Source organism: Colobus angolensis, unplaced genomic scaffold, assembly GCF_000951035.1.
Source record: "Colobus angolensis palliatus isolate OR3802 unplaced genomic scaffold, Cang.pa_1.0 Scaffold449, whole genome shotgun sequence".
NCBI classification, from domain to species: domain Eukaryota; kingdom Metazoa; phylum Chordata; class Mammalia; order Primates; family Cercopithecidae; genus Colobus; species Colobus angolensis.
Window position 1 is genome coordinate 1,426,258 of NW_012117921.1, and position 23,425 is coordinate 1,449,682.

Here is a 23,425-nt window from a genome sequence, read left to right on the forward strand (position 1 = left end):
CCTGGGTGGGGGCCGGGGGAGGGCCGGCCGCTGCCTTCCGCCGAGACGCCTGCAGGGGAGCCGGCGACTTGGGAGAGGGAGGCGGCCGAAGGGGAGAGGGACGGAGGGCTGGAGAATGCCCAGAAGCGGCCAGGAAGGGGGCGCCTTGGCCTTCGCCCGGAGAGACCAGAACCTCCCCTAAACTGTTGCTGGGTAGAGCGGGGCCCTGGAGATGTCCAGGAGCCGAGAGGCGGCAGCGAGGTTAGGGAGGGCGTGACACGGGCGGACTGGCAGGCTGGAAGCGCTCCAGAGCCTGGGGACTTTCTCCACCTTGGAGCTCGGGAGTCTGTGCGGAGGGACAAGGTGGCCTTGGGTCTGCCTGAAGTATCTGGAACCAGGAGCTAGGCTCCTCCCGGGCCGGCCGGCTGGGGTCCGACCGCAGGCTGGGATGGGACATTTGGGGTGGGGGATGGGCCGGCCTGGGGCTCAGCCTGGGGACTCGGGCAGGGGGAAGCGGAAACGGAAGGGTGGTTCTGAGCCCACCACAGCACCAAGGAGACAGGATGCGCTGGCCAGCCACAGGTGGGCCGTCTGTCCTGCTGGCAAAGGGTGGCGCAGGCTCTGGCTGCCCAACCGGCGAGGAGCCGCGGGGTGAGGGGGAACTGAGCTCCATCTAGGGCCGAGCGGAGAAGCTAAAGAGGTGCAGGAGACCCGGACCCTGGGGAGGGGCCCTGGGGGTAGTACTGTGCTCCCTACCCTTCCTCCCCCACCCCAAACGAACAGGAAGGAAAATGTCAGCTGGGCTTTGTGCTCTGTTCCTCAGGCTGCCGCAGCTCCCATCTGTTGGAGCCAACGCAGCTTCTAATTGGGCGACTGGCAGGGTTGGAGGGGGTGGGCTGGGCACAGCGCTCAGTTGTACTGAGCAGGGATGTACTGAGAATGTACCAGAGATGTACTGACAGGCCCTCTGCTTGAGAACCCCAGGACCTAGGGTGGTGGGGAGAACAGCCTCCCTAGGTCAGGGCAGTAGAGGTAGCCTCCTGCCAGCTTGGTCACTATCAAAGGGGAAGATCTAGGTCTCCCTATGCACCCAGGCCGATAGCAGGCTCCATGCCCCCCTTTCCTGCCACTCTAGCATGGGCTGTGGCCCAGCATTTTGTCCCTGAATAAGAAGGCCAGGAGCTCCTCCCATTGCCCACTGCTTCTTAAAGCTCCCTCCAAAAAAGAGCACTGGGCATGGAGAGTGGGGATGGGCTCTGTTCTAGGCACTGGAGTTCCCTTGCCTTTGGGCCCTGTTGCTACCAGAAAAAGTCACATGTGGGTGGCCTGACCCACTTTCCTGGCCGGGTGCCGTTGTGGCGAAACGATGGAAACAGAAGGGCAGAGCTAGGGGTCTGAGCCTCCTAGGCCTTCTTCCTTCCCCTGGGCTGACTCAGACTTCTCCTTCTTGTGGAGGGCTCTCTCTGGACCTGGGATGGAACCTCATTATTTGCAAAGGATGGAACTAAAGTCCTCAGTGCTTGGGAGATTGAGATCTGCCCAGGGTCTGGCACCTAGGAACACCCCCAAATCCACACCCTCTCCCTAATGCAGTCTCCTCCCAGGGAGACACTGAGTGGCAGTAAGAACTCAGAGATCTGCTGATTCCACCCAGGCTAGTACAGCAGGTTCCCTCTCTAATTCAACACAGTTCTTCCCCACTCCGAATCCTCTTTCCTGTGCCTCCCCTCTTCCTCCTCCCCCTCATCCTCCTCTCCTTTGCTCTTCACTTTCCTCCTCTAACACTCTTGACGTCCCTTTTCCCCCTCACACTGCTCTTCCTCTTCTCTTACCCTCCTCATTCTTCCCCAGATATCTCCGTTTCTTCCCAGTCTCTGTCTCCACCTTTGCCCCGCTTCTCCTGTAAACTGCAGCTTAAACCGTAAGCCAGGCGTGCACGCACTCCCGCTCATCCTGCTGGTGGGAGCACACGCACTGTTGGCTTTGCTGCATCCCTTTTGCAGAGGAGCCTGGGCTGGTGGGCCTGGCAGCTGCATTTGCCTGGCCCTGGTGTCCCTTGCACCCTGTCATTTACTCACCTGCCCCTCCTACTCCCCATACCCTTATGTTGTTTATTTGAAAGGAAAAGGAAACTCCATTGCTTTTTTGAAAATTTTACCCATTCAACAACTATTTCTTGAGTGCCTACCGTGTGCCTCGCATGATTTTAGAAGCTGAAGATACAGCGGTAAACAAACCTCTATATCTCAGGCAGACTACACTTGTATCTGGACTTGCCGGCTGATTAGCTCTGTTCCTGCCAGGCTCGTTCAAAGATCCACAGCTTGAGGGGGCAGAGGTGAGGAACATGAACAATGCTAGTGAATTATCACACTGAGTGACCTCTAAAGTGCCAGGTACCGCTTAAGTCATCGTGTCCTTAAGATACTTTTCTGACCCAAAAGGATGGACCAGGTCACATCTCACCATTTATCTGGCAGCCCAGGGCTGAGTAGAAGGCTGGTACTTCAGACAGAGAAAGGGGAAGGAATCAATTTATTATTGAATACCTACTATGCACCAGTCTATGTGAGGAACATTACAAAAGTTATTCTGCTCAGTCCTGCTGACAACCTTCTGATGTCTGCATTACCATCCCCTGTTTTCTAGCCAAGGAAATTGAGGCCTGGAGAAGAGAAACCACTTGCTCCAGGTCATATAGATCTCCATTTTGAAATCACTTATATCTGCAGTTCATTTGGCCCTATGATATCTGTGACATCTGGTAACTTGTACACTTATACTAACGCTTACATTATAACCTGCCTTTTCATGGGGCCTTATCTCCCAGTTAGACTATTAATATGCATAAGGATTTGCTGAACGGTTGTGTGAATAAGCTTTCTTAAGTGATCAAGGAAGGCTTCCTAGAGGAACTGGGACCCTGAATGAGGAGACAGGGAGGGCAATGACGTTTGCCCTGTGTAGGATACTGTGTGATCCTACACAGGTATGTGACAAGTTGTAGGCAGGCAGTCCCTCAGCCCACACCCCACCTGCATTCAGGTAGAATTGATTCAGGGTCAGGATATAGAAGCTTGGTCTACGGCCCGTCTAATGAATAAGTGTCACTTGTGTTCTTAATCTATATGGCTTGGACTCTTTATAAAAGCTCCAAGACAAAGGATGGGGACTGGAAGCTTTCAAGCCCACAAGGACTCCAGGGAAGGGCAAGGACAATGGTTGGAGGCTGGAATGGGGCAGGAATGGGGAGAGTGACCAAGGAACAGAAGAGAAGGAAGACAAAGGCAGAAGATAAACTGAGAAACAAAAAACACTTTTGACAAAAATGAAGTAGCTAAAAAAGACAACAAAACAAAACAGAAGACAAGAGATATGCAAAAAAGACAGACAGCAGCATGTGATTAGATTGCTGAGAGAGGACGAGTCAGAAAGATGCCTTTATCTATTACTTTCCGGTGCGGGGCCTGGGTCTCCCTGGCCTACAGCTCAGAGGCTGAAATTTCACCAAGTTAGCCTCAATCAGGCATTTGCTTATTCAGTCAACCCATCTTTTCTAAGTACCTACTGTGTGCTTGGCTCTGTGCTAGGTGCAGGGGACAAAGAGACAGATTAGATCTCCCTGCCTTCAAGGAGTTCACCGTAAGAGTAGAGATTCTAGAGACACACTGCTGGAGTTCAAATCCAGGCTTCACCACTTCTAGCTGGGTGACATTGAGCAAGTCATGTAACCTCTCTTTGTCTCAGTTTCCTCATCTATAAATGGGATAATAAAAGTACCTACTTCATAAAGTTGTCATGAGGACTACATGAGGTGTTACATGTAATGAGCTTAGAACAGTATGTGGTATATATAGTAAGTGCCATGTAAGTAATATTATTATTGTTATTATTATTAGATGGAGGAGTCAGTCCCATAGACAATAATGAAACAAGTGTTAGACTATAGGGATAAGTAGATAAAAAGGTGACTCTCAGCCAGGCATGGCGGTTCACTCCTGTAATCCTAGGGAGGCTGAGGCAGGTGGATCACTTGAGGTCAAGAGTTCAAGACCAGCCTGGGCAAAATGGTGAAACCCCATCTCTGCTAAAAATACAAAGATTAGCCGGGCGTGGTGGCACACGCCTGTAATCCCAGCTACTCGGGAGGCTGAGGTGGGAGAATCACTTGAACCCAGGTGGCAGAGGTTGCAGTGAGCCGAGATCACACCACTGCCTGGGCAACAGAGCAAGACTCTGTCTTAAAAAAAAAAAATCACACTCCAGCCTGGGCAACAGAGCAAGACTCTGTCTTAAAAAAAAAATCACACTCCAGCCTGGGCAACAGAGCAAGACTCTGTCTTAAAAAAAAAAAAAAAGTGACTCTCTGTTTGCTGTTTGCAGATTAGGAAAGGATTGCCAAAGGCTGTGATATTTGGGCCAAGGCTTGAAAAGGAATCAACCAGGCAGAGATGGTGGGTCTGGGGACACTGGTGATGAGGGTATTTGGGGCACAGGCATTGTGTATGAAAAGATACCAGGGTGTGTATGTGTTGATTGCTCTTTGTGGATGTCACCATCACCACTGACACGTCTCCCTCAGCCTCTTTGTCTCCAGTGCTGGGAGCTGGGCTTCCAGTGGGGCTGGCTGGTCACCCAGAACATCCCCACATGTTTTGGTGCAGGGGACCTGGTGCATCCCTGCTGGGGTTTAGTCTCATGACCTTGGTCTCCTGCACATTCCAAACCCTCATCAAGCAGACTCTGCTCCAAACCCAGGGCTGCTAGGCCTTGCACTCTGCCTTCTGGCACTTCCTAGGGACCTGGGAGATGCCTTGGTCTGAGGGGGCTGCCTTTTAGGAGGTGAGTTTAACCAGGTTTGGTTTGGAATTCAGTTTTTTTCTGTGTGTTTCTTCCACCCACACCTTCCCTGCTGCTCAGCATTTGATGGACCCGAAGTGAGATCCAAGATAAAGCGCAGGCAGAGGGTTCCTGGGGCAATAACTGTTTCTCAGCTTCTACCTCTCACAGGGTAAGAACACTAATTATGATACCTAGCATTTATTGAGCATTTACTATGTGCCAGGCACTGCGCCAACTGCTTTACCTGCCTTATCCCATTAAGTTTTCAAAAATACTCCTATTAGATAGGTAGTTAACTCTCATTATCCCTAATCTTAAAAGCCAAGAAACAGACTCAGACTTGTTCAAGGACGTATAGCTAGGAAAGATCCAAGAGAGGGAGTTAGCCCTTCTCTCTGACTTTAGGACTCCTCCTGCTTCTTCACCACCCCCGAATCTGGTATTCCTTGGGCCTGGAGGGTGCTCTGGGTCATCCAGCCCATTCTCCTCCTTCCCTCCCTCCAGGAAGAAGTTCCCTAAGCCAGCCCTGTCCAAGCCAGTGGCTGCCTTTCTCCTTTTTGGGATCTTCAGAGAGGGTCTCTATGACCTTTTTTTTCCTGCTGCTCCTGCAGGGTGTGATATTTAAGATCCAACATTGTTTTCTTCTGTCTCAGCTAAGTGCCTCGGGGCTACATGGAGCCACTAGCCTCAGAGAAGCTGGACCTTAAGAGTCAGTGCCCATGGACACATGGTGGGAACCAAGGCAAAGGTGGCTCGCTGGGAGACGTGAGAATGGGGCCCAGACCCCAGATAAGGTGGAGAGAGATGGGGAAGGCTTGTGATTTGTGCTGTCGGTGGGATATCTCTAACAAGGCAGACTCGTGTTTCAGGAAAAACAGGTACAATTGTCTCTATTTACAAACATCTCACAAGGCAGGTCCTTCAGGGAAAAACATACGGAAGAAGGGGGCAGGGCAGTGATTTTTAGGCAACAAGCCTGGGTTCCCCAGGAAGAATGGGTCCGTCCTATCTCATCTTTTCAGGGGGAAGGAAAAAGGAGGAAGTGAAAAGAAAAGCAGCAAAGGTTACTTCACTCTCTAAAATGTTCTCAAAATAAGCATTCAAATGTGGTTGGTGAAAGTGTCTGTCTTTGGCCTGGGAGGGCAAAGGTGGTGATGCCCAGAAGGGGGAATGACCACAGAGAGGCAGCTGGTGGGAAGCAAGACATTTAAAAGCTGTGTAGGAGGAAAGAAGAAAGAGAGAATCTGACACTTCACCCTGCCTGGCTGTCACCACTCTTCTTCCCCTGCCTTCTGCTGGGGCTCAGACAGCTTCAGGCCTCAAACTTGAGAAAGCGCCTGCCCAGAATTGGGCCCAGGGGTTGAATGGTGGAATCTACATTGCGAGGGCACCTGCAGAATCATCTTGTCCGCTGCCCATCTCTGAGTGCCGCCAGGCCTCAGCCATCTCAGACATGGGGTGGGGCTGGAGTCTCTTCGTTCAGCAAGTATTTGTGAAGCATGTAGCCAGGCACTTAGGGCAGACAGCAGTGAACAACCAGACAGACCTCTGCCCTTCAGGAGCTTTTAGTTTATTGTCTGGGGATGCTTATAAAGGAAATGGCATATTGGAGGCTGGTAAATGCTAAAGAGAAAAAACAGGGAAGGGAAATGGGAGGGTCAGTTGGGAGAGGGGGAGTTTGTTATCTTGTGCAGGGTGGCTGCAGAGACCTCACTGAGAAGGTGACATCTGAGGAGAGATGAGAGGGGGCACCGCAGTTGGGGCAAGCTGGGCAGAGGGGATAGCAGGTGAAAGGGCAGGGAGGCAGGGCCATGCCTGGAGAGTGGGAGGCAGTGTGGAGGATGGCACGGCTGGAATGTGGTGAGCACAGAGTTGCAGGAGATAAAGTCAGAGGGTCAGAAGGAGGCTAGCTCTGGGAAAGTTCTGGAGCTGGTGAGGCGGGGCATTTTTCCTCGGAGTAAGATGGGCTCTTGCAGGGTTGGGGCCTGGAGCGGCATGATTTGACTTTTTAACAACCTGATCGTCAGCCATCCATTCCAGCGTTTCCCTCAGCAGCTAGTCAGTAAGTGCTGCCTGGTTGCCCTCTGCAGCCATTGGAGCTGTTTCAGCCAATCAGTACATCCCCACCAAGGATTCTCTGAGCACTGTCCTAGGCAGTGTGGGGTGTGAGGTTGGGAAGGAAATAAAAAAGCACAGGACACAGTCTTTACTGGTAAGGAAACCTACTGATCAGCTGGGGAGGCAGAACTTATACTCACACAAAATAATGAGGGAATAATACCAGACAGTATTTAAAACCGAGTGCTAAACTGTGTGATTTAGACTATAAATGTTATCAGAACTGTGAGCTTTGTGTGGGAGTTATATAGGGAACGCTTCCTCAGGGGGGCGCGGCTGATTTAGGCTTGGAAAATGGAGTAGGTTCGACTCTGCAGTGGGAAGGATTCTTGCACAGAGAACTTGGAGCTGGCAGGGTGAGAGGAGAGAAGGGTGGCGCCGCTGGAGGGGAGGGCACTGAGTGGGAGTAAGGCAGCCCACGTGGCAGCTTGCAAGGGCAGGGTCTTCTATCTCTGAGCAGTCCCTGCTTCCCACCTGGGTTTCCGATGCCCCATGTACTCTCTCCAGAGACATGGAAAGCCACCCTTTCCAGAAGGAAATCCATTATCTAGTGTCCTTGCCCTCTCCTGCCCAAGACCAGATGATCTCTGATCTTGGAAGTCCTCTGGCTTCAGGGAGTCCCATTTCCAGCTCCGGCCATTGTCCCAGGTCTGCACGCTGGAAATCTTGGCCTCTTAGCTCACTGGTGTCTGGAGCCATGTTCTCTGGAATTCCCTTAGGCTCCATGTATCTACCCAGGCTCCAGCAGCTTCTCTTCTCCCTTCCTCTCACTGCCTGGATGGGCCCCTGTTGGGTAGGTTACTCCTGTGACATTCCTGGTCGTTCCAGATATCGTGAACTGGAAATAAAATTGCACCAAAATGAGCAAACTTCCTCCCCCATGAGGGGTGAGTGTGTCCTCTCCCTGGATCTTGGGGGTGTGAGCTCACCTCTGAAGTATAGAGAGAGATCGCCAGAGTGGAGCAGACTAGGATCCATTGGTAGTGCCCTCACCCACCCAAGACATGGTGGGGGGAGATGCTCTCCTCCCTGCCTCCAGCCCCCAGGCAAAATGCAGGAGCCAAGAGACCCATAGGCAAAGCAGTCCACTACTAGACAGACTTCTCCCCTCCTCTAGGTCCTCGGAACCTGAGAAAGAGGGGCACATCCGCGGTACCCCAGCACAACCCCCTGGAAGACGCAGAGGCTGAGCCTGAGGCTTTTGTCCTTATGGCTACAATCCAGAGGAAGTGGAATCAGTTGGCATTGGGTCAGAATTCACGGTCCCTAGCCACCTTCCCTTGGACATCTTACTTAACCGCTCTGAGCCTCAGTTTCCTCATCTATAAATCTGAGTTAATAACATCCACTTCCTAGGGTTGTTAATAATAATAAGAGCTAACATTATTGAGTGCTTATGAAGTGCCTGAAGCTTCACTGCATTTATCTCATTTCATCCACATAACGCTGTGAAGTAGGTATTATTTTCCCCCATTTTGCAGTTGAGGACACTAAAGCCTGGAGGCCATACACAGCCAGCAAGTGGCAGAGCCAGAATTCAGCCCCCAAATCTCTCTGACTCCGGAGCCCTGATTCTCAGCTACCACATTAAATGAGCTAATCTGTGTAAAGTACCTGCTACAAAGTAGAAGCTCAATAAATGTTAGTTCCTTTTCTCAATTTCCCCAGGGCCACTCCTCTAGAGAACAGCGTCCCCTACCTCATCACATTTCTTTTCCGGGATCCCCTGGGACATATGGTAGACATGGGAATGGGAATGAGCTGCCAGTTTATACTGAGGGAAGAAAATAAGGCTGAGAGAGGTGAGTAATTTGCATACAATCATAAAACTGTGGGGCTGTGATTACTGCCCAGGGCGCCTTGCCCATAAGAGTTATTGATTCCTACTGGGTCCCAAGCAGTTGGCAGAGGGTGTCTTGTGGAGATGAGAACAGAGGTTATGCTGTATGGAAGAATGAGAGGCCACCATCTCCCCCAGGGGCAAGAAAGAGCCTGTCTCACCTGCAGAGATGAGAGCTGAGCATTATGGGCCTGGAAAGTTGCTAGCAGAAACAGTACCTAAGCTCAGAAAGGTCTAAGACCCTATGCTTTCTGAGCTTAGCTGCTGTTTCTAGAATTTGTTCTAAACAATCTGGGACCATTCATGAATCTTGGAAGAGGACAGCGTTGAAGGTCAAAGTATGGAAAGACAAGATGCTATCTCACCTTTATTACTGTTAGATTGGCATACCTTTTGCAACAGGTAAAGTGTGCGTGGGTGGGTACACACACACACACACACACACACTGCTGCATGTAACCTCACATGGAAATAAAAATGAGCAGACAACTGCAGGGTCATCTGAATTTGGGGGTATATAGGGAATGGAGGTGAAGAAGCTGAGACAGGGCCAATCCCCTGAAACAGTCCTCATTCTTTACTCCCCAGAGACCTCTTTGCTGGTGGGCATAGAGACCCATCTCTGCACAGCCCACAAAATAGCCTAAGCCTGCCAACATTCACCTCTGATGGGCAGACCCAGAGCTCCTCTGCGTATCCCCCATGAAGAAAAGGAGAAGAGCCTAGGTCCTAGTGCTTCAGAACTGATGGCAACAGGAAGCCCTCTGGTTCTATGGCTTTCAAACATTTATAGAAGTTAATCCATTTTTCAATGTGTGGTAGGCAGAATAATGGGCCCCCTAAGATGTCCATGTACTAATCCCTAGAACCTGTGAATATGTTATGTTCCATGACAAGGGAGAAAGAAGATTGCTGATATCTGATTTAAGAATAAATTATCCTGGATTATCTGGGTGGGTCCAGTGTAATCACATGGGTCCTTTAAAGGTGGAAGAGGGAGGCAGAAGTCAGCATCTGAGTAATGCCATGTGTGAAACGCTGGACCTGCCAGTGCTGGTGTTGAAGATGGAAGGGGCCATGGGCCAGGACCTGTGGGCAGCCTGTAGATCCCTGTGTGAGAAGCTGGGATAGTCCAGGAAACAGAGTCTCCCCTCCAGCCTCCAGAAAGAAACACAACCCTACCGACAGCTAACTTGAAGCCAGGGAGACCCATTTTGGACTTCTGGCCTCCAGAACTGTAAGAGAATATGTCTGTGTTGTTTTTAGCCACTAAGTTTGCGGTCCTTTGCTCACAGCAGCATCAGGAAACAAGGCAAAAGCCAAGTGGTGGATCAGAACCCAGTTGGCCTCCTTCTGACCTCCCAGCCACCCTGGAGGGATTGCTTCATAACTTGGTGGCTCAAAGGAACATGGCTGGAAATACACTGTGTCTGAAATGCAACCTGCTTATTCTCCAGACAATGAAATCGAGGCCCAGGAAGGAGTGGTTTTGTGTGTGGTCACGCTGAGTTAGTGGATGAGCTGGGACAGCAACCCACGGTCCACTCCTGTTTTGTCAGAAATCCCAGATGCTTACATGAATTCTCTCATGAACTCATCCGTTACAACAATTGTATGTGTATATTTTTACATGTTCAACAAACGTGTGCATATAAAGGCCCAAGCACTGTGCTAAGAACTGGGCAGAGGCAACGTGAGCACTGGCGCAGGAAGATGAGCAGCTCTGAGTTCCAGTCCTGACCTCAGCCCCTCCCTGCGCCTCAGCTTTCTCCAAACATCTGCAGCCAGCTCAGATTGCTCAGATCTGTCTGTGTTCTTTGTCCTGGAACTGGTCCCCAGGTGGGCTTTCTCACAGCCACCTGCTCTGGGTAGAGACACAGCTCTGGGAAGGGAGAGGACCCAGCCCACTGGCCCCGGCTGCACCTGCCCTCGTGAAGCCTGTACAGCATTTATCACCCATAACAAGCTGCAGGTGGGCAGGACCCAGGGCCGTGGGAAGGAAGGGAGAGGAAAAGCAGGCAGAGGCAGAGCCTTGCCTAAAATCAGCGCCCCAGTAGTGCATATACCCTCTGCCAGGCATTTTGACCTTCCCAGCTCTCCCTGAAGCACACCTGAGCCACCGGCCAGCCCCCAGGGCTGCCAGCTCCCTGGTGTTGGTCTCCATGGCAACCCCACATTTGCCGTTCTGGTTTCTAATGACTTATTGGCATGTGTGGTAATTTGCAGAGCTTGGCAGGAAGAGCTAGGAGAGTAGTGAGGAGGGGAGGGGAGGGGAGGGGAGGCAGTGAAGGGGACTTGGCAGTTGGCGGGGCGGGGGTCGGGTTTTGAGGCACACTTATCCTGCCCCACCCTTCCTAGTCCCTGCTGAGTAACATCCGAAGTAAGGGAGCTGCTTCAGGTCTAGGGCCTCCCCTCCCTGAGGAGTACTGGCTCTCTGCAGGCCCCTGAGAGGGAGACAGATGGACAGACAGATGTGGTGCACAGCTGCTCACCTGTCACGCAGATTCTGGCAGGCATGGGAGGTGACAGGCATGTTCAAACGTGGCAGGTCAGACCACTCATGTTTTCCACCACTCTCCTATCTGTCTCCTGGGACCTGAGAACAAAGGGGTACCTGGGCCCAGGAGTCGCTTGGTCCTGTGGGGAGAGAGGTGGGAGTGGAGTATCCAAGGATAGATCCTTGCTGCTTCTAGGCCTCTCACACACTCAGACAACCAAGCAGGGCAGCCCTAAATGAAATACCAGATCACATGGGTAGTGGGGGAAAGCAGGGAGGGGGAGAACCAGCCTAGCAATCACAGGGGCCTAGAGGAGCAGGGGCCAGTCCCCTCTCCACTTTTCTTTGGCAAAGCTTAGCCAACCTCAAAACGATTTCCCCAGGGCAAGGCAGTGGGAAGCCTCAGATTTGCTGTGTGGCTACAGTCTTCCTACATACTACTTTGCTGCCTCTGTCCCTTTAGGTCACTCTTGATGCTGCGATCTGTTGTGCATTTGTGGGAGGCAGCCTGATGTGCTGAAAAGAGCACCCTCTTGAAAGTTGGATCCATCTAGATTAGAATCCTGTGACTTCTGCTTCCCAGCTCTATGACCTTGGACATGTCTGAGTCTCTCTTTGAGCCTCATTTCACTTATCTATAAAATGGGTTTAACACACCCAGTTCACAGTGTTGTGAAAATGAAACCGGCTCATGCTTGTAAAATGCTTGGCACACAGCAGGTACCAATAAATATTAAAGAATTTTAAAAGTCATCTTTTAATTATCTACCCAAATAAACAGGAATAATGTGATGGATAATTTAAATAATTCTGATAGACTTGGTAGGGCATTTTTTAAATATTTGCGAATAGTCTTCATTTACTTCAGTAAATGTTTATTGAACATCTGTGTGCAAAGTACAGGGCCAAGTGGGTGTTTCCCGGTGTTTTATGATTAGGGTGAATTTAAGTTGCTGGTGCATTCTCTAAGCATGTATGATCTGACAGAGGGAGAGGGAGGGCCCCTAGGAAGGCTAGTAGCAGAGAGGGGGTGGCCCTCGGTCAACCATGTAGGTGGATCTTACATGGACTTCTGAGAAGTGGCTGGCCCTAAGAGAAAGATCTGCATTGTGAAGGCTCTGTCTGGGTGGTGTGCAGTGAGATACACTGCCCGGTTTCTCAGAAATGGTGAGTCTGTTTTTAGCGCTGGATGAAGTGGATGATTGATGGAACCAGTGGGTGGTCACTCCTTCACTTTCACAAGCTGCTGCTGAGGCTTGAGGGGGCCAGTGACCACCCAACTATCAGCTGGAAGAGGAGCAAGGTGCACCTGCTCTCACCTGGGCATCTGAGCAGATCACAGCTCCCTCAACTAGTGCTGGGAGGGAGGGAAGGAGAACAAGAGGGAGCTAGGAAACTTGGCTTCTATCTCTGCCAGCAGATGGACTTCTGCCTGCAGCAGGAGTCTGTCTGTTCTTCTATCAGCCTCCCTGCAGCCTCCTCCAAGACGGCGCGACAGAGATGTGCAAACAGAACGTCAGAGATAGCTGGGGCCTTGGAGAGCGTCTCTCCCACTGCTTTCTTGCTGTCCTCATTCACGTTATAGCACACAAACACAGTGATAATGGCTCAGGGACCCCAACTGACCCAAGGGCTAAGGGGGTCATGATCTCAGCACACCTGTACCCATTTGTTGCTCCCTAACACCACTTGGAAAGCTCTACCTTAGCTGGTTCTCCCAATGTATTTTTTTTTTTTTTTTTTGAGACAGAGTCTCGCTCTGTCGCCCAGGCTGGAGTGCAGTGGCCGGATCTCAGTTCACTGCAAGCTCCGCCTCCCGGGTTCACGCCATTCTCCTGCCTCAGCCTCCCGAGTAGCTGGGACTACAGGCGCCCACCACCTCGCCCGGCTAGTTTTTTGTATTTTTTAGTAGAGACGAGGTTTCACTGTGTTAGCCAGGATGGTCTCGATCTCCTGACCTCGTGATCCGCCCGTCTCGGCCTCCCAAAGTGCTGGGATTACAGGCTTGAGCCACCGCGCCCGGCCCCAGTGTATTTTTATCTATGAGAAACTTAAGCATTGGGGAGGGGGAAGGACTTGAGATCACAGAGCATATTAGTGCCCTTGGGGCTAAAGAGAAAGTTCCTAACTTCTGGCTTTGTGCTATATCTACTACCTCAAGACTCCTTCTTCCACTGTTTTTCCTGATCTTTCACCCTGGAGGGCCTACTTCATGTGCAAGAGAATGTAATGTCTCTGAGACACTATTATTCTCCAAACCTCACAAAATAAGGCAACATCCTCCCCACTCACCTTTATTCTCACTAGCCACCCTCTTCATTCAGGAAAGCCTCTGGCATGTGCCCATAGACCTTCTCCCTTTCCAAGTCTGTGTCTGTCCATCATCCTGGGTGAGATTAGTGACGACGCAGACAGCTTCTTCTAACCCAGACCCTCAGGGGCTCACGTGTCTCAGCCACTCACTTGCAAGTTCATACTCTGTATCTTGCCATCCCCTGAAAATTACCTAGTAGAGTACCCAGCTTTCTGGCCACCATCTTCTACACCTTTTGGTCTCCCAGCTTGCTTGTCCAAGGACTCTCACACCACTTTTTTTTTTTAGTCAGTCAAATTTAGCAGTGGGAGGGTTGTATGACACCCCCACTCTTTAACCTCCTTAGGACCTTTGCTCCATTGGCACCTCTGCTTTTTTTCTTTTTACCATCCATTACCTTCCTCTGCCTTCCCTTCTCTGAGTCCAGGTAGAGTCCATGGTCCATTATTTTTAAGAATCCTCCTGCCAATATCTTGAACTCTCTTGAGCCTCTTTTTTTTTTTTTTTTTTTTTTTGCTCTGTCGCCCAGGCTGGAGTGCTGTGGCCGGATCTCAGCTCACTGCAAGCTCCGCCTCCCGGGTTCACGCCATTCTCCTGCCTCAGCCTCCCGGGTAGCTGGGACTACAGGCGCCGCCACCTCGCCCGGCTAGTGTTTTTTGTAGTTTTTAGTAGAGACGGGGTTTCACCGTGTTAGCCAGGATGGTCTCGATCTCCTGACCTTGTGATCTGCCCGTCTCGGCCTCCCAAAGTGCTGGGATTACAGGCTTGAGCCACCGCGCCCGGCCGCCTCTGTCTTTTTATTGTCCCAGTTTGACCAAGTCCCAGTTCTGGATTAATTGCTCTCTCTGCTTCTTTCTACCTACACACACACACACACACACACACACACACGAAACAGATTGCTACTTCTACAAACCCACCATCACCAACCCAACTTGCTCTTCAAAAGTGCCTGGTGTTCCCTACCACGTTCCTCTGGTTCTCTCTCCCCTCACTCTCCACAATGACTATTTCACACCTTCCTTCCTGAACCTCCGCCTCCACCCTCATGCTTAGCTGAGGACCTCACCTCCCACTTCACAGAGAGAGAGAAGTCACCAGGCAAAACTCCCCAACTTGTCCCCACCAAACCCACAAACTACCTGCCTCTGGGCCAGTCCTCTCCTCCTTCCCTCCTGTGTCTGCAGAGGCCACAGCATGACCATCACAGGCCAGTTCTTCCACCACCCATGTTCTAGATCCTCTCCTCTGCCTTCTCAGAAACAGCCTTCTCACCATGCTCAAGTTTCTCATGCCTTCAACAAGCAAAACAACAACAAAAACCTTCCTGAAGCCCGACTCCACTTGCTGCCACCACACTGTCTCTCTTCTCTGTACAAGCCAAATGTCTGAAAGGGTTGGCTGCAGCAGCATTCTCCATCTCTGCGCCACCCACTCCTTCCCCAGCCCTGCTTCAGTCTGGCTTCCTCCCCCGTCACTCTGCTGAAGCAGCTCTCCAGATTGCTAAAGCCAGGGAACATTTTTTACTTCTCAGAAGCATTTTCCACTCTATTTTTTTTTTTTTTTTTGACACTTTCTTTTCCCTTGGCTTCTCTGACCTCACATTCTTGGCTTCTCTGGTACTCCTGAGTCGTCTTTGCTGACTCATCCTTCCCGTCTTGATCTTTAAATGTTGGTGTTCCTTATGGTCTGGCTCAAGGTGTTCTCTTCTGATTGGATACTCTGTCCCTGGGCCATCTCAGCCACACGAATGGCTTCCGTTGTCATCCACATGCAGATGACACCCAGCTTCCTAGTCGGTGTCTTTTCTTCTGAGCCCCATATCCTTATATTCACCTGCCTAGTTGACTCAGTTGGATGTCTCAAGAAACCTCAGACTTAACATACTGAAAGCCAGAGTCGTGATTCTCCTGCTGCATCTCCCACTGCCTTCTCACCCGCTGCCTGATCCTCCTCCGGTGCTGCCTGTTTTGTGAATGGCATAACCTCAAACCTCAGTTCTGCACGCCATCAACTGGGAGTCACTGTCATCTTTTCCATTTTCTCCACCGCTTACATCCAGCCCATCACCAGGCTCTGTCTACCTCCTAAAAAGCACCTGGGCCCATCCACTCCACTCCTCCCCATCTCCACAGCCTCCACACTAGTTCAGACTGACTTTGCCTCTTCTCCAGGCTGTGGAATCATCTTCTCATTGGTATGGTTGTATCCACTCTTGAATCCCCAATTGTCAGAGAAGCCAAGGGAAAAGAAAGTGTCAAAAAAAAAAAAAAATAGAGTGGAAATGCTTCTGAGAACTAAAAAATGTTCCCTGGCTTTAGTAATTGGGTCTCTGAATTGCTGCTGGAATGACCTTTTAAGGACACAAATCTGACCTAGTCACATTCTGTTGTATTCTCAAAACTCTTAAGTGATTCCCGTGCTCTTTAGGATGACCAGTGGGATGGTCCCTTGTGGTATCTGACCTGTGCCTGCACTGCGGCATCCGCACTCCCCTCCCTCACGCTCTGCACTCTGCACCCTGGCCTTTTTCAGCTCTTTGACTGCTGAGCTCCTTTTGGCCTCATGGCCTTCGCATGTGCTGTTTCCTGGCCCTTAATCACTCTTCCCATCCCTTACTTCTGCTCCCTAAATACTAGTTATCCTGCAGATCTCAGCTCAAGTAGCCCTTCCTTAGAAAAGCATCCCTGTGCCTTCAGAATTTTACCAGGCCCCAGTTAAACACAATGTCCTGTAAGCTTTCTTCATAACACACATAATTATATCTAATTATACAGTTAGGTGCTTATTAGAGAAATGTCCATCTCTGCCACTAGGCTGTGACCTTATGAGGGTAGAGACCCTATCCATTGTATTATTGTTATCATTGGTGCCTGGCACAGATTTGGCTTTTCCAGAAAATCTTGGGAGAATGAATTCATCCATGAGAAGTCTTTAAATACAAAAAGGATCCATGAAAAAGTCCAAAAGGAAAGCTATTCCTTGTGTGTGGCATCGGTAGACCAGAAGACCATGCTCCTGCTCCCTTCCCTTCCCCGTCCTTCCCCAACCAAAGATTCAAAAGTCATTCACTTTGAGTTTCCAATGTAGGCTCCTCCTCACCAATAGATTTTTCAGGAACAATAGCATTAATCTTTCACATGTGAAAAACTATTTACAGTCAGGTGCAGTGGCTCATGCCTATAATCCCAGAACTCTGAGGAGGCTGAGGTGGGAGGATCACTTGAGGCCAGGAGTTCAAGACCAGCGTGGGCAACATAGTGAGACCCCCATCTCTACAAAAGATTTAAAAAGTAGCCAGGTGTGGTGGCCAGTGCCTGTAGTTCCAGCTACTTGGGAGACTGAGGCAGGAGGTGCGCTTGAGCCCTGGAGGTCAAGGCTGCAGTGAGCTAGGGTAGCACCACTGCACTCCAGCCTGTGCAACAGAGTGAGACCCTGTCTCAAAAACAAGAAGAAAAACTATTTACAACCTACAAAACTCTTTCACATATATTATGGTGTTTGATTTTTTCTTTTTCCCTAGAGCTACACCCATGAGGAAGCTGGGGTGTGTATTATGATCACCTGTTTCGCAGTGAAGCAAACCGCAGCCCAGAGAGGAGTGGTGGTTGCCCACAGTCACACAGCTGATCAGTGAAGAGCTGGACTTGAGCCTGGTACTCAGGCCCCACTTCCTTGCTCTTTTTTGAGACAGAGTCTCGCTCTGTCACCCAGGCTGGAGTGCAATGGCGTGATCTTGGCTCACTGCAACCTCCACCTCCCGGGTTCAAGCGATTCTCCTAGCTCAGCCTCACAATTAGCTGGGTTCACAGGCACGCACCACCACACCCGGCTAATATTTGTATTTTTAGTAGAGATCGGGTTTCACCATGTTGGCCAGGCTGGTCTCGAACTCCTGACCTCAAATGATCTGCCCGCCTCAGTCTCCCAAAGTGCTGGGATTACAGGCATGAGTCACCGCACCCAGCCCTTCCATGCTCTCTCTACTGCTGCATATCCGTGCTTTATAGAAAAGAGATTGCTGCAAGTTCAAATTATCCACAGTAGTGGAAGAAGAAGTGGCACCATAAACAACCACCACCACCCACAGGGGCTGGGAAAAAGGTGGGTCTGGAATGTCATGTGCAGTATGGTTTGGAGCAGACCAAGTTGGCTTGGTGGGGCCAGCACTGGCCTCTTGCTTTTCTCAGATCTTCACAGGTCTATGGGGATTCATTCTATGCCAGGAATGGAGTACTCTGGAACAAGAGTGCCCAGAGAGTCCATAGAGTGAGGAACGAGGATGGTCAAAGCTGAGAGAAGACAGTGGCTCCTCACCACAGACTCCAGGAGGATAACATGCAAGCTCTTGAGACATGCACACCCTCCCTGGCATGGCTTCTGCCTACTTTGCCAGCCTCTTCCTCCACCCCTCACTGCCTCCCAGATGCCCAAGTTAAACCAGTGGTCCCCAGTTGCTCAGCAATCTCACGCAGCTTCACACCTCTGAGCTTTTCTCAGACTGTTCCTTCTGCCTGGGTGCCCTTCATAGTCTCCTCTCCTGGCTGGCTCTTACCAGACTTCACTACTCAGCTCTAGTGGCATCTTTTCCAGGAAACCCTCCCTAAAGCCCTGAGAACTCCTCCCATGAACGGAGCACATTCAGCACATTCTATTAAAAGTCTCTCTTTGCTGGGTCTTTCTCTTCTACTGGATTAGCAACTCCTCAAAAACAGAGATTGTGAGCTATTTATATGGGCAACTCCCAGTGTCCCGCATGTAGTAGTAATAAAATCACAACATATATTGAAGGTTTACTATGTACTAGATGCTATTTAAGTGCTTTATATTAACTCATTGAATCCTCAGAATAACCATATGTTGTATGTTTTGCACCCTATTTTTAAATTGTTTTTTAATTTTTTTTAAAAAAAGAATAGATTAACTGGAGATACAAAGAAATGTGCAGGGAAGTCCACAGTACCCTTCATCCAGCATCCCCCAGCACCAACATCGTGCCTAATTACAGTGTAGTGTCAAAACAAGGAAATTGACATTGGTATAACCCATAGAGTTTGTCTGAATTTCACCAGTTATACATGCACTCCTTTGTGTGTGCCTGGTTTTGTGTAAATCCACCACAATCAAGCTACGTAACTGCACCATCACAGGACTCCCTTGTGCTGCCCCTGTATAGCCATGCTACCGCATCTCGCACTCTGTCAGCCACTCAGCTATTCTTCATCTCTATAATTATGTTGTTTTGCAGTTGTTATATAAATGGGAACACTGAGTCTGTAATTTTTTGTTGGCTTTTTTTTTTTTTTTTGGAGACAGAGTTTTACTCTGGCGTCCAGGCTGGAGTGCAGTGGCACGATCTCGGCTCACTGCAACCTGTGCCTCCCAGGTTCAAGCAATTCTCATGCCTCAGCCTCCCAAGTAGCTGGGATTATAGGTGCAGGCCACCACGCCTGGCTAATTTTTTGTATTTTTAGTAGAGACTGGGTTTCACCATGTTGACCAGGCTGGTCTCAAACTCCTGACCTAAAGTGATCCATCTGCCTCAGCCTCCCAAAGTGCTGGGATTACAGGCTTGAGCCACCGCACCCAGCGGCTTTTTTTATATTCAGCATAATTTCCTTGAGGTTCATCGAGTAGTTGCCTATATCGGTAGTATTCCATGATAGGGATATGCCACAATTATTTAACCATCCACTCACTGAAGGACATTGGCATTACCTCGTTTTGCAAGTGAGAAAGCTAACTGGCCCAGGATCACATGACTAGCAAGTGGCACTTAATGTTTAGCAATAAGCACCTAACAGATGTTTATTGTACGAGCTCAACTGAATGAGGGTACTTTATGCTGTTTGCTTAACACCTAGCATGGTGTTTTACACATAGTAGGTGCTCAATAAATGTGTGCCAGCAAGGATGTGGATGAGATGACATTTATATTTACATAACTAGCATCATGACCAACTTATTCCTATGCCTAGACATTCACAGGAGAGGAATATGTCCCTCTCAATAGCGTACACTTTCCGTTTTACTTAGAATATCAGGAAAGGAAAATTGGGGCAGTAAATATGATCACATACAGGGCTGGCATTTTATTGCCTAAAATGCCGAGAGCTTTTGGTTTCAAATTAATATATGCCATCTTTTCATAGTATTTTGCATCTAATTTGCAGTTTGCTCATTTTATCAAAATGCAAAGCAACCCTTCCAACTCCTGCTTCTTCCCGTACCACCGCCCTCCCAGCAGGTGCTGGGTCAGACTGTGCCGATGCAGTCTGCAGAAACAATTGGTTGGGTTCCGAAAGTGTCCATGCTAAGCTAAAAAGTCTACTGGGGTGTTTTTGCTTGTGGAAGCAGTGAGTTATTTTCACTCAGCGGGGGTCTCAGGAGGTTTAATTGCAGAGGATTTGTGGAGCTGTTGGAAGTCCTCAACCTCAGGTGTGAAGAGCCAAATGTGATTAAGTGATTGGAAAGGAACCACAAGTTGGACTAGTCTCTGTCCTGGGCACAGCGCCCAGGAGATGGGCTTGCTTGAGCAACTCCCACTGTCCTTTCGAAGAGTGAGATGACAAGAGAGGCAACCCCAGCCTCCAGGGACACATTGGAGATAAGTGGAGTCTCCAGGGTAGCGTTTCACAGAGAGTACCCTGTGGCCTTAGGGGGAACCCATGGTTTTGGCCAATTAAGGCCATAAGTAGGAGGGACAGATAAAAAGGGTAAAACTGTGGGCCTTGCCCTCAAGGAACTACTAATGATGTGGACTCACCTCCAGAGCAATTAGAGGCTGGCTATGGGGGTGCTCACACCTGTAATCCCAGTACTTTGGAAGGCGGAGGTGGGAGGATCACTTAGAGCCCAGGAGTTCAAGACCAGCCTGGGTGACAGAAGGAGAACCTGTCTCTGAAAAAATAAAAATGAAAAATGAGACTTTAAAGTAGTTTTGGCCTTTCGGCGGGCCATGTGGGATTGTGCCTTCAGACCCCCAAGGAATGCATGATCACTCTGTTGTTAGGGGCAGTTCTTTCTAAAAATTTTGTCTTTTTTTTCTTTCATGTCCATCTGTGATCCAAGTTAGGGACAATTCAGAGGAAGAGTTGAAGCATTATCTTCCTAACGAGAATGGAATCTCACCTGGGAAGACAAAATGGACTGTTGGGGAGGCTGGACTGGTGAGGAAGTGGGGCCAGTATTGGGGTAGAGAGGGTGACGTGTCTGATTTAGGACACTGTTCTAGGGACTCATGGGGAACTTCGTGACTTCAGGGAACTGAATGGGATTTGATTAAAGAGCTGACCATCAGGCTACTGCAGAGTGTAATGAGAGACCAGATGAGGCTGTAAAGAGGGACCATAATGGGGAGTGGAAGATGGGCCTGCCGAATGGCAGAGAACTGACCCCAGAAGGAGAATGGGCACAAGGCAGGCACAGAAGATGGGGAGGGAGTTCCAAGAAGGAATTTGGTAGCATGGCAGATGATCCCATCAAGAGCTCCCCGAGGCTGAAAGCTGCAAAAGTGCTGTTGGATTGAGAAGAGCTGTGGGATTGAAAATTAACTCACAGGGGCTTATGCAAGAAGGGTCTGTGCTTAGAAGGAATCACAGGTGAAAGGGGCGTTTTTATTGTTATTTTTAAAGGTGGAGAGAGGGTAAGCAAAGGAGTGAGTTTCCTGAGGAGGTGGGAAGGGATGAGGTTGGTTTTAAAATTCCTCTTCCCTTAAGTCAGAGTGAAGGGAGAGAATGAACGAGCTGCACAGAGGTGTGGGAGGCACAGTGATGGAGGGCAAAGGGGGTTACATCACGATCTCCATCTCCATCGGCCTCAGGAGGTCAGGCAAGGCAATCTGTTCTGAGGACGGGGTGCAGATGGGAACACGGTGAGGGGCAGATCCAGAAAAGGACTGTGCAGAGGTGCCGGGGCAGCTGCAGGGGAGGAATAAAGGGATTGCCGCAGAGAGGATTGGGTGAAGCTGGAATCATGAATGCATAATAGGGCTGGCGGCTTCCGTGTTTTCTTCCGCAATGCTTTGCGGGGAGAGGAACAGAGATGGTTGGGGAGGATTTCTAAGTTTTTAACTGAAGCAGGGGCAGCAATGACCTCAGTAACCCTCACCTCATTTTGTGGGACCTAGGCTGCCCAGTCTTCTGCAGAGAAACACTCTCCTTCCCCCACCAGCCTGGCCGCTTCCTGTGGGCAGCCCAGTGGGGAAGCCCACTCCGCTGGCTTTGCTGTCTGAGGGAGCTCTCCATTTTTCAGAGCTTGTGGTCATTTCTCCTTGGCCTGACGTATCAATGGATCCAGTTCTAAAAGAGTCCCATTTGCCCTCCATTGCTCCTTGTGCACTGTTTTCATTTTTCTCCCCTCGTCAATCTTGCAACAGCAGCGTAATAGCCTCCGAGAGGGTCAGACTGGGAAGATGAATGCTGGCCTGTGGGGGACTGCAACCTGCCTCTCCATTAGTGAGGTGATGGAAGGCAGGGAGCAGAGAATGGATAATCCAAGGAAATACAAACAGACACAACAAACAGCTCACAGGATAACCTACACAGCATTTCCTCTTGTGCTTGGAGTGTGCTGTGATGACTTGAGTGCCACCGATTTGCTGGTCTAATTAGGTCTGACTTGGACAATGTGGTTGCATTTCCCACGGTAGAGAGGGCAGTGAGGAGAAACCAAGATGGGCTAAAAATGTTTGCTGGGGAGAAGCCACCAAGTGAAAGATCCCCATGTGCAGGCACAAGCAGACAGGAGAGTCTGTGATGGCTGCCACTATTTGAAGACTTGGTGCATTAAATGGACCCAGATACCCACAGTTCACCCCAGAACATACCTCCCTACTCAGTGTACTCCTCACATGTTGTGTGTTAACTCCTTCCTGGCCAAGTCAACCAAGTAGAATGGCTGGGAAAGTTTCTCATGAGTAGTGCCAGGGTGATGATCTGGTACGGTGTATCCCTGTTCCTACCTGTACCCTTGCTGATATGCTCCAGGTCCATGAGCTGATGCCTCCAGGTATTTTCTGCCAGAGGAGCCATGAAGACTCCCAGGGGCCACTGCCCTGACCTTCTGCCCAGTATCAGTTGATGCTTCCTTGGTGCCATTGGCATCAGTTCATGGTCCAAATGGGGGATGGAGGGGAGAGCCCCTGAGGCAGACAGAGGGCAGATGATAGAATAGCCTAAAAGCCCTCTGGAAATGAACTATTTGAGGAAACATGAATTCTGGTCTCCATGTCCCGTGTAATCTCGAGCTGCTCACCAAAGCTTTCTGGGCCTCCATTTCCCTTCTGAGGCTTTTTTTTTTTTTTTTTTTCCCAGCTCAGTCCCCTGAGCCATCCTGAGAACAGAAAGGGGTTTAGTTAAATCCGTTTCTAGTGATCATGAAACCAGGCTGTAAGTAGGGAGAGACATCTTCAAATTCTCCTGGGTTTATGACAGGGCTGGAGTATGTTTTCCAGTGTCCGGATAAGATATTGTGGCAAAGTTACTCATCAAATATGTATTTAGGTCCCAGTTCCCAAATACTTACCAGCTATATTTGACCTTAGACAAGTTGTGCTTTACCTGAAGACCAATTGTTCATCCATAGAACAGAACTTATACCTGCCTCACACATGTCTGTGAAAATCAAGTAAGATAATGTGTGAGAAAGCATTTTACAAGTTCATAAATGTCCCATCACTGTAGGAGGCTGAGAGGGAGAGGTAGCAGGGAACATGAAAAGATCGTGGGACTCAAGTCATGTGGAGCCAAGTTCAGATTCCACTGTGAATTGTGGCCTTGGACAAGTTGGTGAACATCTCTTAGTCTTAGTTTTGTCATCTGTAAAGTTGACATAA

At 49.8% G+C, this 23,425-nt stretch overlaps 1 protein-coding gene across 2 annotated transcripts in view; it reads left to right on the forward strand.

Moving 5' to 3' along the window:
• The window catches only part of LRRN2 (leucine rich repeat neuronal 2), a 104,113-nt gene that overhangs the window by 30,057 nt on the left and 50,631 nt on the right, over window positions 1–23,425 (forward strand). The window contains exon 1 of one of the 2 annotated variants that reach the window (XM_011957764.1): window positions 2,190–2,317. The exons of the other annotated variant lie outside the window; for it this stretch is intronic. The gene's annotated coding sequence lies outside the window, so the exon portion shown is untranslated. Of the gene's footprint in view, window positions 1–2,189; window positions 2,318–23,425 lie in introns of those variants that run through there. 2 annotated transcript variants of the gene reach the window in all.